The sequence below is a fragment of the Lipotes vexillifer genome, unplaced genomic scaffold (assembly GCF_000442215.2).
Source record: "Lipotes vexillifer unplaced genomic scaffold, Lipotes_vexillifer_v1.1 scaffold1887, whole genome shotgun sequence".
Classification (NCBI taxonomy): domain Eukaryota; kingdom Metazoa; phylum Chordata; class Mammalia; order Artiodactyla; family Lipotidae; genus Lipotes; species Lipotes vexillifer.
The window spans coordinates 108,691-121,570 of NW_006797240.1; positions in this window are offsets into that span (position 1 = coordinate 108,691).

Consider the following 12,880-nt stretch of genomic DNA (forward strand, 5'->3'; position numbering starts at 1 on the left):
ATTTCTTTATTTTTAAAGTAAAATCGTTCCAAGAACTTAGCAAGATGATATTGATAAAAGGCCTATACCTTGTGCATAGTCAACAATAAATATTAGTTGTTGTGCTGTTATCTATGGTACCACTTACGGTGCTCCATCCAGTCTTTTCCTCATATATGGTCTTTCTAGTCTTTCTAACTCAGCTTGGGTGGAGATAATGTCTTCTCAACTAAAAACAATCCTATATTTAGATTCTCCTTTATTATTTAAATTTTCCCCTTTCACCTCCCTTTTAAGTAGCCATGAGCTTTTTTTAAGAATAAGCTTTTTCTCTCTTAAGGTATTATTTTCCATTATTCTGAAAGGAGATATTGTTTGTTGCCATTATTTATGGCATTGGAAAAGACTTCAGGTTGGAAAAACTGAAAAATTTCCTAGGCCATGGTTTATATTCTGATTAAATTTACACTCATTAAGTTTTAAATGAGCAGGGGCTGCTCATTTACAAGCAATGGTGAAAAATAAAATGGATTCTGCTGACATCACAAAAAGAGAGGCAGTCAGACAGCATCCTGAAACTGATAAGGCCTCTAGATCCAATTATCAATATATGAGAAGGATGAGGACAGAGAAACACATCGAATGACACCATGAAGATGCAATCTGCAAAATCCAGAGAGAGGACACTCTAGAGAATCCATGACATGGCTTCTTCAACAAATAAATTACAGGACAAAAGAAAGACATGGATGGAGATCTACAGATTAAAAGGCATATAACATGTGTCAATCATTCACAATGTATGGACTTCATTTGAATTCTGGATAAAATAAACATGCTGCCCCAAAATACAACATTTGTGAGACAAATAGAAATTGAATAATACTTGGATATTTGATGATAGTAAGGTATTATTAGGTTTTTAATGGTATGAAAATAGTAATGAGTTTATATTAAAGAATCCTATTATTTTAGAGATATATACTAAAATATATGGATAAATTTATATGAATGTGTGATTTGCTTAAATTGAGTATGTAGTGAGGAGAAAAATAAGTGAGGGATAGATGAAGCATGACTGGCTATGAGTTAACCATTGTTAAAACTTGGTGATGAATACACGGGCGTTCATTGTACAATTTTGTTCACTTTTGTGTATGTTTGAAGTTTTCCATAGTAAAAAGATTTTCTAAAGAAATAACTTCTGATCTTATAATAATGTAACATAAAAAATGTAAAAATTATTTCAAACTTAGAAGATTCTCTGGTATCCTTAATTACAGTTTCAAGACATGTTTGAGGCTGGCCAATCTAAAATATTTTATGCTGATATTTTGAAGGCTACAGTTATAAAGTGTCATATTTTTCTGATTTTCTTCCAATATTCCTGGGTGTCAGGTATGGAACAGTGATGGGAGTGGTCACTTTTCTATAGCTCCCAGGACATTATTGATACATATGTATCAATAGAAACTATCAATGCACAATAGAGTTAGGTGGTTTAGTATGTTACTTTTCTATTTTATTTCAACAATATATTCAGTTGCTGAAATGCATTCTGAAACCAAAAATAAATTATATGATAATTATCAATTGTTTTGAACTACCTTCAAGTACTAAAATTTTTTCTGGAGAAAAAGAATAGAGATGAGATTCAATAAAACCTAGCCAAAAACACTTTCTATAAGACACAACTTGGAGCAGATTTTGAAAACAAGACACAAATTCATGAAAAGGAAAAGTTGAAGAATTTTGTATATATATATATATATATATATATATACCCACACACATATATATATATATAAAATATATTTAAGTTACAGCTTAAAATATGAAGTTTTTTATAAAGCTAAAATTAATTATTATAATTTTATGGAATATATTACCTTTGTTTCCTTATTATCCAGACATGTATAAATCAGTTTCTTAACACTGTTCTAATAAATTGCCACAAACTTAGTAGATTAAAACAACATATATTAATTATCTTATAGTTCTGGAGGTTAGAATTCCAAAGTGGGTCCCTTTGGGCTAAAATCCAGGTGTCAACACAGCTGTGTTCCTTTCTGGAGCTCTAAGGAAGACTGTGATTTCTTGTCTTTTCCAGCTTCTAGAAGCTGCTGGTTTTCTTTGGCCCATGGCTCCCTTACATTTTTAAAGCTGCCAATGGCCAATTGAGTCTTTTGCACATAGTATCACTCTGACACCAACTCTTTTGTTTCCCTCTTACGAGTTTAAGGACATCTGTAATTAATTGGGCCTACCAGGATAAACCAGAATAATTTTTCTATTTTAAGGTCAGCTGGTTAGAACACTTCATTCTGCTTACTAACTTAATTCTTCTTTGAACCTAACATATTCACAGGTTCTGGGAGTAAAAATGCAGATGTGGACATCTTGGGATGGGGGCCATTATTCTGCCTACCACATAGCCCAACTAAACTCCATAAGATTTAAGGCTTTTTTCATAGATACTTCTTTTTCACAAATAGTTTACATTGCTATTTTACAGGTAAAAAAAATATACGGCTGCTTAAATTAGTAGTGCTTAGCTCTTTCAGGTGACTCAGATAAAAAGATTTATAAAGGCCATTTTGAATGCATATCCAAAGCCTCAAGAAATGTTTACTGATGTTTTCAAGTGACACATCTATAGCTTCAAATCACTGAAGAAAGTACAGTGGAATTCCCTTACCTCAGCAGCATTTGTTTATGACTTAAGCATAATGTATGATGCAGTTTCTGAGCTGTGTGATTTATCCAAACATCTAAAAGAAAGACATAACATTGCCAGAAGCCTATTCTAGAGTGTCAGAGCAGATTCAGGTCTTTGCATCAATGGCTGACAATCCTGGATCTTTTGCTGAAGAGGCTGTCAGAGGTTTTCAGAATTTGCTCTTTTAACAAAATTCACTACACACGATAAAATGTCTTAAAAGAAGTGATGGAGAAATTCCCGTTAGTCCTCAAGATAAAAAGACCAAAATTCTACACAACTGCATTCTTTAAAAATGTTATTTTTTTCTAAGTAGCTGTATGCAAAATCATAAGCTATGTCATGGATTAACACATCTTCTGAAAACTATTTTGATTCCTGAACAAAGATGGGCACACCTAGACTCCTGCCCACTTTCTTATTTAGACATGATTTTCATTAACCCTTTCATTTTTAGATTCAACAGTCATAACAACTGCTTTCTGAAATATATTTCTTACGTGGGCCTAATGATCTACTCCTAAAGTATTTGCATTTCAATGGTAACTCCTACAGGTCATTTGATGAAGTACAATATAGAAACATATTGTATGTTTAGCTAAACCCACATTAAACATTCAGTATATGGGTAAGATACAAAGTAGTATAGTGGATATTCCACTGAAATTAGAAGTCCTCTCCACCATTCAGTCTTGTCAACTATTTCAGTGTACCAATGTCCATTCTGTTTACTTTTCCTGTTTCATTCCAGAGAAATCTATCTGACTCATATTCCAAATATACTGTTCAACTATGCATAGTTGTGCTAGCTATTGAATAAAGACAAATTAAGAAAATTATCATTTAATGTAATATATTTGAACTAACTCAAGCTTTTGGCTCAATAGTTCTGTCAATGACACCACAATTCTCTCAGTTCCTGGGGTGCAAGACATCATCCATCTCCCATCTGTCCATCTCTTCTTCCCATCTTTTCCCCATCTACAACACTAATAAAAAATGATGATCACTGCCATCTCTATTCTAGATCCAAAGTTGTATATTCTCTCTATTGCTTACAATATTTCAAGGTAGATATTATTATTCCTTTTCGACAGATGGGAAAGTGAGGATCAAGAAGGTGAAGTGACTTGCCCAAGGCCATATCACTAGGATGCATTGGACCAAAATTCAAACATACCATGTCTGTTTTGTTCAAAGGAAAAGCCAGATCCACTGAACAGTGATGCCTCTCATCAGTCGAGTCGTATCAATTGTCTCTGTAAAGTTGTCTGTATTGGTTCCTTCCTCTCTGGTCTGATTTTTTCCCTTGCCCAGACCTTTATCACGTCTTATTTCAACTCCTGAAATAGCTTTTCAACTGGTTTCTGTATTTCTAATATTTCAATCCTTAAAAGTCAGATTAAACCACTTTGATCATGTCCATTCCTTTCTCAGAAACCTCCAACGGTGCCACATTGCCTAGAGGTGGGTTTTCCAGCAGGCAGATCACAGACCTTTGCCAGATGGATTATAAAGCCACATTACCACATTCTTTGCAGGCCTCTCCACTACTGTTGACTCACACATTTGAAATGCACAGGGAGGGCTGCCATGCCAGTCACTTACTTGCATTTCAAATGCCCCAGATTAAAGAGAATATGAATGATTAGAAGTGAAGAGGGACATGATTTCAACATGTCCCTCTTCACTGGCATGTTCCATTCATTTGGGAGAGTTGGCTAGAAACCACACAGACTGAAAGACCCAAGGCTGCCTGCAAACTCTTACTTCTTCCCTTGATCCTTGTGGTATTCTGACAGAACTTCCCTTTATCAGAATATCTGATGCTTTTCTCAATTTTTTTCCTTGAACAAATACTTAAAAATATGAGATTGCCCAATTCAAAATGCATGTCCCCCCAAATCTCAGAGATGTCAATCTATAATATACAATGCAAACTCCTTAGCCTGTATTCAAAGCTTCTTATAAATTGGCACCATCTCCCATTTAGCTTTATTTTTGCTGCTTTTTCGACATTCACCCTTGACTCTAGTGATCCCTGGCTACTGGCTACAACCTCACCATCATTATCATGCATTCATGCTGTGACATTTATTCAAAGCATCTCTTCTGCCTAATTTGTCATCTGCATTGTTCTGTATTTACCTGAATGTTAAACAACTTTCTCTGCTTAACTACAGGTATAAAATAGACAATTAAAACTTCCAGTGAGGTATTGGCCCAAATAACCTCTGTAGTCGAATCCTGAGAATACGAGTATCTAATATGAATAGGGAGGTGTCTAAGTGAATATTGTCCAGAAGCATCACTCTCTACTGAGAATAGCTGGAGCACACCTTGTTCATGAACTCAGTGATGCAATTCCAGGATTATAGAGCTTAAAAAATTTTAGAGATAATTTTATCCAACCCTCTCACTCAACTGACACATGTTATAATTCTTTGTGCTGATAGTTCTTGTGTATACATGTGTGTGTACTTGTGTGTGTGTGTGTGTGTGTGTGTGTGTGTGTGTGTGATCCTTCCCTCAAGGGAGGAAATGTGCCTTAAACATTTTTGCTTTTCCTAGACATTTAATTACTTGATATATGATATATTGACCAAATGACAAATTCAAGGTAACATAGGTGACTACACATTACCAGAATTTATTTAAAGTTCTAAATCTAATTTAAGAAGGAATTGTGGACACAATTAAACGTGAAAGTGGTCAAGAAGGAAAACTGTGCAGGGAAATTAATCTCACATTTTCTCCAAAAATATCTGGCCATAAGAAATATACGAAAGAAAGCATATGAACAATGAGTTAAAAAATAAAATTATTTTCACTAGGTCATTTTTTTCTGAGGTAGGACATTAGGTAAAATCACAGAATAAAATCAAAATAAAACAGTAAGTGTACCGTTTTAGAAAAATTTCAAGTATAGTACAGAACCTAGGGAAACAGATTAAAAAATAAAGTCATTTTATAAAGTGTGAAATTATAACAAAGCCACACACTAAAAATTCTAGAAACCGTTATCTATAACTTTCACTAAAATGCTTATTTTGAACAAATAGTTGCTATTCTAAGGTGAATTAATTAGGCACTATATTTGTTTTCTTTGGATGTACAACTGCAATCAAACCACACGTAAAGCTTGCTAAAGCTTAGTAATTTTTTTTTCAACAGCACTTCAGGCTCTATATTAATGCCAAATACACACATACCAAAAATATCCACCTCTACTTCAAGTTTTAAGTCTCTAAAAAGGGTATAATTGTACTTCACTCAAGAGTTTGTTAAATAAACACTAAAAATTTGATTGCCAAATGTATTATCTTAGAAAAAGAAACATATTTTAAAGACAGAGAGTTTCTAATATTGGAAATTAATCAACATGTAACTATGCATCTTCTATCAGCGAGTCCTAAATATGGGACATGGGGTAGTAGTTCCCTTCCCTCTCAGTTATGCTGCAAGGAATTCAGGAACGTGTCTATTTTGTGCTTGGGAAGAGGAGCCAAGAAGAGAGCAGGCCACCTCCCCCAAGGCCAGATGGGCAATTGCTATGGGAGTCACCAGGAAAAGAGAAGGTGATTATATCCCTTGCAGTCTTACAAGTTGAGTTCCCATTTCCTCCGTCCGTACAATGGTTAGACTCTAACGCTTGGTGGCCTTTTTGTTCAGACATTCCTAATTTCATGGAAAAATAGGTACAGTGGTATTGCCTGACCTGAGGAGTTTCAATAGTGTAAATCTGGGAATCTACATAAATTTTCCAGTTCTTTTTAAAGATCAAATGCGATCATTAGTATGGCAAATTAAGGTTGGTTTGTTGGCTTGTTAACAAAGCGCCACACATGAAAATTCCAATACTTTGCCTATATTGGCCATGCCTGGTGGAGTGCTAGTGAGTAGAGATACATTTATTCTGCAACAGGTGGGAATTTGCCCACCACAACTACAATACACACATAAAATGTAACTTGCAGAATTTTCTATAATGAATTTCTTCTTGCTCTAGACATCTCTCCCCTCCCCTACCATTTTCACTGTTTAATAGAAAGAAACTGAAACTATTACTTGAGGGTTTATACAAGAACCCCCCACACCCCAGCCGCCTTGAGATAAACAAGGTCTTTTTTGAGAAACTTGTTATATTTTAAAATTTCTTTACCCTTTCCTCTCCTCTCTTTGCTTCTCCTCTGGTGGCCTCCAGATAGCACAGGGAAGACTCATGTCATCTCACTGTGGAAAGGAAAGAATATCTTTTTTCTATGTGGTCCTTCTCTACAGGCTCTTACTGATCTCCACTGGAGATGTCATTTTCTGGACTGGTCTGTGGTTGTCATCCAGCAGAAATTATGGAAATTCTCTCTGTATTGACAGGTGTAATTATGGCTCCTGGAAAACTCAGCTGTTCCCTCTGTGTTAGATTCATGAAACTCAACTAAGTCTTCATTTGGCCAATGATTTTGGAGTGTACACCTCGGATCATTTGCTATGGGACTCATTTGCCCCACATGGTGGCTTCCTCTTGGCTGACACACTCAGATACTCTCTGACACTCCTACAGCATCCCATGACAACCTCTGAATCTCCTTCATGACCTTTGGAGGTCATGGAAACTAAGGGATGCCCTGTGTCAGGCTCTCTCATGCTCTCTACCCCACCCTGCCACCATTTTTGATTTAGGCTCACATATTGGTACAGGGCCTCTCAAATTACTTTAAGTTTTCTCATTCCACGGTCTCGAGGTCAGAGGAACTAGTTCTGCAATTACCCAAAACCATTCTTGTTGTTTAACAGACTTCACTTAAGTGGGTGAAGGAACCCATAACAAGACATTCATGGCTAATTGGTTCATATTCTACCTATCTATCTATCTATCATTTATCTATCTATTTCTCTCTCTCTCTGTCTCTCTCTCTCTCTCCTTCACTCCTAGTTAAAAAAAAAAAAAATAGAGGTTCGCTATGCCCTTCCTGTCAGGGAAGGATATTCTTTGTATTGTTTTTATTATTATTTTCTTTACGTTCTTCACCTTTGCGGTAAAGGGAAAAAAGCCTGCAGGAAAAGTAGTTTGCTGAAAAGGAAAATTATATTAGGAAATATTTCAAAAATATTACCTTCATTAAACATAACTGGGGAATTACAAGTAGTTTGGTATAGTGACCAATTACTTCCTAAAGGCATAGACACCTGAAATGGGAAATAATGTGCTTGGGCTACTTTAGCTGATACTACAATCAGGAAAATAGCCTTAGAGTGATACATTGTCTTGATTTAGGGAGATAGTTTAGTGGTCAGGAACAAGATCTCTGAATTCATGTTTTCTGAGCTCAAAATCTATATCCACTGCCTACTTACTGTGTGCCCTTGGGAAATTTATGTCATGTCTTTTTATGCTTTAGTTTCCTCATCTATAAAAGAGCAAGAGTGCCAGTATCTACTTTGAATGGCTGTTGAGATAATTCATTGTTTGTATATAAAAAATCAGAAGAATGCTTGGTATACTGAAAACACTCAAAAAGGGTTAGATTTATTAACACTGACATGCTGAAAATAAAACCTCTTATTTTCTTATCTGGTGAGAAAATCCATCATGACCCATGAGGAATGTGTATGAAAGTTTAGCCATTTTTATTTTAGTGGAATAAGAACAAATAAGCACTATGCTGAATCTCATTATTTAATCGTGCAACCTGGAATGACAAGGCTTAGTCAAATCAGTGTTAGATTTTAGATAATCAGTGTATGTGTTTATTTGCCTGAAAAGGCAGCAATCAACACAATCCTTTCATTTTCTCCTTCTTTCACTTGAAAATAAAATTTTCCTTCTGATGTGCATTCACAACTTCCTTAAAGTTCATGGAAACCTTGGGGTCAAGCCAGAAGGCAAAATTTGGCCCCAAGGGACATTGGGCAAGCTGCCACGACAATTTGTTCACATTAAATCATGTAGGACAACTTGAACAACTATTATTATTGAATAGTTTGTTCCCTAGATGCTACTATAAAAGGTGAGGCCTCCTGAAGTCGTCAACTACGAATTGACATTTTCCATTGGCACTTGCCATCTACCTCTACAAGGATTAAATCATGTGCAGCTGCAGCTGCTGACTTTCAACACCCTCTAAAAGGAGTTTAGGTTGAGAGCAGAAATGAGGTACTTTGTGTTCTGGGAAAAACTGGCAGAACAGGTTTTCAGATAGTTAGATATTTTCAAGAGCCTATTTTGTGAACCCAATTCTTATATCTCCTCATATCTAGAAAAGCACTAAAATCCTTCATGGTGATGTCTGCTCCTCATGACTAGCAGTAACCCACACGAGACTAGCAGAAACCTTCTGTAAAAAAATATGTGCGTGATTGCATGTACTCCCCCTTCACCAAAATCACATATATACTGACCTTGCCCTCTGCCTCTTTGGAGCAGATTCTCAGAGCTATCTGGGATGCTGTCTCCCAGCCTGAAGTCCTCATTTTGCCCCCACTAAAACTTAACTCACAAGTCTCACATTGTGCATGTTTTTAAGTCAATAAAGTTATCCTACAAATTATGTTTTAATAAAGATCTGAATTTGACTTGACTCATCCATGATTATATTTTAATTTCTCTTTACTATTCTATTTTCTACATGGATTTGCTTTTAAAATTAGACAATTTTTTGCATCAGTAAACTGTAGGAAATTGTTGTGACAATTTTTTCAAGCATGTTGGTCTCTGAAAAATTGAGAAATGTTTTTAATGAAATGTCAATATAGAAAAAAATGAAAAAAATTTAATGGCCACACAAAAGTGAACATGGGAAAATGTGATGAGAAACCCCTATGATGTTCATAGTTAAAGGAAGACAATTAAATGATGTAATTTGGTTTAAAATGTTTAATATAATAGTGATAGGAGAATTAAAAGCTAACAAAAAAGGTTAAAACAAATTAAAGGTTAAATGTATTTTGAAGTTAGAAAACTAGGCAAGTATGATACTTGAATTATCTGTAACAAAATTCAGCAAGCTAGAGCACTCCAACTGTAAAAAATAAAAGGCATTAAGATATGTGAAGCCAAACTTTAAACTTGTAATTGCTGTAAAAACCTGCATTATTTCTACAGACTGGATGATTTGCTGAATAAAAGATTTACTGGCAAGAAGTAGCCTCCTACACACTTAAAGATGTTTTAGCATGATAAAGTTCTTTCATTTGCACAGAGAGTAAGGAAATTCTCAGATTTGGCACAGCAGGTTTAGAGTGGGATGCTCCCAAAGTGAACTTTCTTGTCTCTGAATCACTTTTTTCTTTCCTGTCATATTTGTAAGTGCCACTATAAGCCTTTGGGAAAGCTCTGTATTTCCTTATATGAATACTGAAAATGTCTGCATATAAATGACACAAAGATTATTGCTTTAATCTTTGAGCAGGAAATCAGACTCTTCCTACTAATAAAATTGGTAATGCATTAAAAGTCATAATATAGCTCTATGCTTAGTAGAAATAACCACATGTGAAGTGTTTTTGAATGACTGAATGAATGAGGAAAAATATTAATTATAGAGTTATAAAATTTAATATAAAAATGCAGAAGCATCAAAATGAAGCTACTTCATTTAGAAGATCTAAAGGTAACTTTAAAAAAAGTTGGAACTCTAGACAAGTCTCCTAGATAGCCTAAGCCACCAGAGGGCAGACAGCAGAAGCAAAAAGAGCTACAATCCTGCAGCCTGTGGAACAAAATCCACATTCACAGAAAGAGAGACAAGACGAAAAAGCAGAAGGTTATGTATCAGATGAAGGAACAAGATAAAACCACAGAAAAACAACTAAATGAAGTGGAGATAGGAAACCTTTCAGAAAAAGAATTCAGAATAATGGTAGTGAAGATGATCCAGGACCTCGGAAAAAGAATGGAGGCAAAGATCGAGAAGATGCAAAAAATGTTTAACAAAGACCTAGAAGAATTAAAGAACAAACAAACAGAGATGAACAGTACAATAACTGAAATGAAAATTACACTAGAAGGAATCAATAGCAGAAAAACTGAGGCAGAAGAATGGATAAGTGACCTGGAAGACAGAATGGTGGAATTCACTGCCACAGAACTGAATAAAGAAAAATGAATGAAAAGAAATGAAGACAGCCGAAGAGACGTCTGGGACAACATTAAAGGCAACAACATTCACATTATAGGGGTCCCAGAAGGAGAAGAGAGAGAGAAAGGACCTGAGAAAATATTTGAAGAGATTATAGTCAAAAAATTCCCAAACATGGGGAAGGAAATAGCCACCAAAGTCCAGGAAACTCAGAGAGTCCCATACGGGATAACCCAAGGAGAAACACAGCAAGACACATAGTAATCAAATTGACAAAAGTTAAAGACAAAAAAAAATATTGAGAGAAGCAAGGGAAAAATGACAAACAACATACAAGGGAACTCCCATAAGGTTAACAGCTGATTTCTCAGCAGAAATTCTACAACCCAGAAGGGAGTTGCATGACATATTTAAAGTGATGAAAGGGAAGAACCTACAACCAAGATGACTCTACCCGGCAAGGATCACATTCAGATTCAATGGAGAAATCAAAAGGTTTACAGACAAGCAAAAGCTAAGAGAATTCAACACCACCAAACCAGCTCTACAACAAATGCTAAAGGAAATTCTCTAAGTGGGAAACACAAAAGAAGAAAAGGACTTACAAAAACAAACCCAAAATAATTAAGAAAATAGTATCAGGAACATACATATTGATAATTATCATAAACGTGAATGGATTAAATGCTCCAACCAAAAGACACAGACTGGCTGAATGAATAAAAAAAGAGGACCCATATATATGCTGTCTACAAGAGGCCCATTTCAGACCTAGGGACACATACAGACTGAAAGTGAGGGGATAGAAAAAGATATTCCATGCAAAAGGAAATCAAAAGAATGCTGGAGTAGCAATACTCATATCAGATAAAATAGACTTTAATAGAAAGAATGTTACAAGAGACGAGAAGGACACTACATAATGTTCAAGGGTTCAATCCAAGAAGAAGATATAGCAATTATAAATATATATGCAGCTGGCATCATAGGAGCACATCAATACATAAGACAACTGCTAATAGCTATAAAAGAGGAAATCGACAGTAACACAGTAATCGTGGGGGACTTTAACACCTCACTTACATCAATGGACGGATCACCCAAACAGAAAATTAATAAGAAAACACAAGCTTTAAGTGATACAATAGACCAGATAGATTTAATTGATATTTATAGGACATTCCATGTGAAAACAGCAGATTACACTTTCTTCTCAAGTGTGCACAGAACATTCTCCAGGATAGATCACATCTTGGGTCACAAATCAAGCCTCAGTAAATTTAAGAAAATTGAAATCATATCAAGCATCTTTTCTGACCACAGCACTATGAGATTAGAAATCAATCACAGGGAAAACAAACATAAAAAGCACAAACACATGGAGACTGAACAATATGTTACTAAATAACCAAGAGATCACTGAAGAAATCAAAAAGGAAATCAAAATATACGTAGAGAAAAAAGACAATGAAAACACAGCAATCCAAAACCTATGGGATGCAGCAAAAGCAGTTCTAAGAGGGAATTTTATAGCAATACAAGCCTACCTCAAGAAACAAGAAAAATCTCAAATAAACAATTTAATCTTACACCTAAAGGAACTAGAGAAAGAAGAAAAAACAAAACCCAAAGTTAGTATAAGGAAAGAAATCATAAAGATCACAACAGAAACAAATGAAATAGAAACAAAGAAAACAATAGCAAAGATCAATAAAACTAAAATCTGGTTCTTTGAGAAGATAAAGAAAATTGATAAACCATTAGCCAGACTCATCAAGAAAAAGAGGGAGAAGACTCAAATCAATAAAATTAGAAATGAAAAAGGAGAAGTTACAACAGACACCAACCACAGAAATACAAAGCATCCTAAGAGAATACTGCAAGCAACTCTATGCCAAAAAAATGGACAACCTGGAAGAAATGGACAAATTCTTAGAAAGGCATCCCCTTCCAAGACTGAACCATGAAGAAATAGAAAATATGAACAGACCAATCACAAGTAATGAAACTGTGATTAAAAATCTTCCAACAAACAAAAGTCCAGGACCAGATGGCTTCACAGGTGAATTCTATCAAATATTTAGAGAAGAGCTAACACTCATCC